This window comes from Adiantum capillus-veneris, chromosome 24, assembly GCF_014529385.1.
Source record: "Adiantum capillus-veneris isolate H3 chromosome 24, ASM1452938v2, whole genome shotgun sequence".
In the NCBI taxonomy this organism is placed as follows: Eukaryota; Viridiplantae; Streptophyta; class Polypodiopsida; order Polypodiales; family Pteridaceae; genus Adiantum; species Adiantum capillus-veneris.
The window spans coordinates 36,600,947-36,604,611 of record NC_140954.1 but is presented as its reverse complement, the minus strand read 5'-3'; the positions used below and the strand labels follow the sequence as shown (position 1 = coordinate 36,604,611).

General features: G+C 48.5%; 1 pseudogene across 1 annotated transcript; it reads left to right on the top strand.

Moving 5' to 3' along the window:
- On the top strand, nt 1–2,448 carry LOC147426209 (uncharacterized; annotated as a pseudogene). The gene is made up of 2 exons (XR_015186203.1): nt 1–806; nt 906–2,448. The product of XR_015186203.1 is annotated as an uncharacterized LOC147426209 (transcript).
- Nucleotides 2,449–3,665: the final 1,217 nt, after the last annotated feature.

Genomic DNA, 3,665 nt, shown 5'->3' with positions numbered 1-3,665 from the left:
TGCATATAGACGGGGCTAGTCGGGATTGGGCTTGGACAATAGTTGTTTGCAGATAGCGTATCATGGTGTGTGTTTGCTAGGGGATAGGGGTGTTGTGAGATCACTGCGCTATATAGAGGCATCGAGTTTATGTGTTGGTGGTTTTGCCATTTCCCCCTTTCCATCTTGTGGTGCCCCCACTGAGGACCCACTGATTGCTTCCTAACAAGGTGTTTGTGAGTGAAGATGAAGCAAGAGTTTGGTCCAGTGTTCAAAGGAGATGAGGATGCAGATGATTGGCTTGCTGATTTTGAGCTGTTAATGCTGGCAGTATTGCAGATGCCAGGTGACGAAGCGAAGCTCCAAACTCTACCTTTGGTGTTGCGAGGTAAAGCAAGGTTTGGTTTGATGGCTTAGAAGATCTACACAAGCAGACTTGGATCGGATTTCGCGAGCAATTCTTACAAAGGTATCAAAAGGTGATGTCGGTTTCGGAAGCAGATGCAAAGCTCAAAGGCTTGCAGCAGGAAGTAAGTGCCAATTTTGATGCTTTTGTTGATAAATTTGAAGCTTGTTGGGGGGATTTTGTGGCTGTTACCCAAGCAACCAATGCAGGATACTTTAAGCTGGAAAGGTTTCTATCATGCTTGCATCCTTATGTTCATGAGAGAGTGGAGTATGAAGATCCAAGCACTTATGACGAAGCTGTCAGAGTTGCCAGAGCAAAGAGTCGAAAGATGAAGAAGAAGATGGAGGCAGGATTGCTACAATCGGTAATCACGGTAGCCAGTGGACCTAAGCCCAAGCAGGTTGATGAGCATCAAGAGGTAAAAGCTCCTTTTTTTGTTGATATGAATGTGATCAAAGCATGTGAAGTTGATGCTAGGATAGAAGAGGTAGAAGAAATGCCAACCAAGGCTCAACAGGTGCAGAGAGGTATATTCAGGGTGCCACCCGGTTTGCTTCCTCAAGAGAGCAAGGTCGTAAAAGTTTTTAAAGAAGAGGTGTCAGTTTTAGAGCCTCTAAAAGAGGAGTCCAATAGTTATCATAGCTCCAACAACAGTTTGGATACAGATGCTACATGGGAGACGGAGTCCATGTCTTCTAGGTACGAAACTTATGATATTTTTCATGTGGATGAAGTGATGAACAGTGGATGCGAGTCGCCTACCAGCTAGCTAAAGGTCGAGGAGAAGCATAGTGCAGGTGTGGATGCCTCGTGTGATCTGCTAGTCAAGCAGCCATCTCTTGTGTCTGGTGATGGTGAGTCCCTATTGGAGGATGAGGTATGGTTGGATTGTGCATCCAGTTTGGTTGAAGAGCAGGTTTTCGAGGATGACTTGGAGGAGCTAGAAGCAGAAGTGGAGGTATGTTCAATTGATTTGTCTATACAGGGGTGGGGCAAGCTTGCATGTTGAGGTGCACGATGAAGTTTCAGAGTTTGTGTGTAGCCGTGAAGAGTTAGCTTCGGCAGATGACTCTATGGAAACTGGTACAGGTGCAACCTATGAGCGAGAGGCTCCATGCAATGATCAGGAAGGTGCCACCGACCTTGCAGGTGATGAGGTCTTTGAAGAACAGGTTGTCATTCTAGCAAGTCATGCTCTTGAGGATAAAAAGATGATGTTGGAGCCGTTTACAGAGGGTTGGGATATAGGTTGGCAAAGGGATCAGGTTTGCTTGGCTATGCAGCAGGTGGAGGAAAATGGCAGGGTCTTGCTACTTTATGGGATTCTATGGATACATGTGTTATGGGAGGTTGCTTTACATGTGTCTTTGTGTCAGTGGCGAGGATTTTTTGAAGAAGACTATGCTATTGAGGGTTCTATAGCGGATGGCATGAGAGAGGTTTATGGTACAGGTGCTTCGAGGTATCGACGGTATGCTTATGATTGGAAGCAAGGGTTATGGATGTAGGGTGATGAAGCTCCATGCTACAAAGATATGGAAGGGGGGCATGTCTATTTGCCTACAAATGCGAAGGAAGGTTTGAAAAAACATGCTTTACAGGTGGATGGCCACGGCCATTGCTTTGTATTTGATCCAGGTGGAGCCTACACTATGATTGGGGAAGCTTCGAGCTTTCCATTTGACCCTGGAGGGTGATGCAATAGCAGATGCTCTTCTCTCTATATCTATCCTATTTCTATAGCCACTATCATTTTCATATGCAGTCAATATCTCTATTTTTATCATGCTCTCTATACATACTTATTTTATCTAAATAATACTGTGGTTGAGCATAAATGCTCAATAGGGGGGTGGGCAATGATGGTACAACCAAACTGTGGCGATCTATGGAAGGGCTAATAGCAGGAACATGGCAGTTTGCAGGTGGATACGAGAATGCTGGTGCATTTGTTTGGTGCAGCCTGGAACTTGTGCTACATGATGGGTATGTCAGACGCGACATTCAACAAGCTTATGATGACTTTTAGCTTAGCGAAACTGGAGCTTAAGGATGTCAAAGGTTAGTGATTGTCGTCGTCAAATGATGCCATGAAGTCTGCATAATGGTTTCTCAAGCTCGGTGTTGTGAAAGGGAGCTCAGCCTATTTTTCCTAAGAGGGTTGAACTCAAGCGTCGAAGTGTGTGCTTGAGATGGGGTTGAAGTGGTCTTTCGAAGCGGTGTGGGACTGATTGCCAAGCGAGGTGTCAAAAAAAAAAAGCATAGCTTTAAGTTATTCAAAGGCAAAAAAAAAAAAGGGGGTTCTGTCGTGCTGCAGTCAACGAACAGTGCCAACAGTAAAGGGCCGCCACCTGTGTGGTTTTGTATGAGGAGAGGCCGCCAAGGGCGAGCATGCAGGGACATGTGTAAGGGAGGCTTGCGCACTGGGCAGACAGTAGGCACTGGGGAGCCATTAACAGAGAGGGCGGCAGTTACATGACGGGAGGGAGTTGAAGCCGCCAAGGGGCAGGCCAGACCGGAGATAGCGAAGGGGTTTGCAAGAGAGGGGGGACTGAGGAAGAGCCCGGCGTGATCAAGATTGGCGGCTACAGAGGTGACGGGCTAGCTGCACAGATATGCAGGGCCTTCAGGACCGCAGGGCGGCGTTACAAAGGCCAAGAGTTGTGGAGAAGGCGGCCAGAGGACGGTAGGGTGGTGACACCATGAGGTGGTGGCTCTGAGGAGAGCGCAGGACATGAGGACGGGGGCTGGTTTATGAAAGCCCGCCAAGGACCAAAAGGAAGGCAGATACGCCAGTGAAGGGGAGAAGAAGAAGTGAAGGGCCGCCAGGGGCTGAGGGGGTCTCACCAACCGGGTATAGCAGTGGTGGCGGGCCTGAGCACTGGAAGGCAGCGTTGCAGGTGGGAGAAGAGGCGGCCGGGGGTCACACGAGGTCACAACAAGGAGGGTGGCCGACCATAGGTGTGAGAGTTTCCGAAGGGCGGGCTGCGCTTATGGCTTGAAGGAAGGGTTGCATACGATGGTCGGCTTGAGGTCGCGGCCTAGATGAAAAGGGTGGTGCCCTTGGGGACTACAAAGAGCAGGAAGAAGGGACCGCTCTGAGCAATGGTTCCTATGAACATGAGGAGCGTCTTGCCATGAACATGAAGGGGCAAGGAATAGCATATGAAAGAGTGAGAGAGAACCTCCTCCCGCACTCATGGAGGGCTATATGCCATGAGCTGTGGCTTCATGGAGTCGGATGGTTTTTTGTGTTGGTGTCTTCTATGTGAATGCA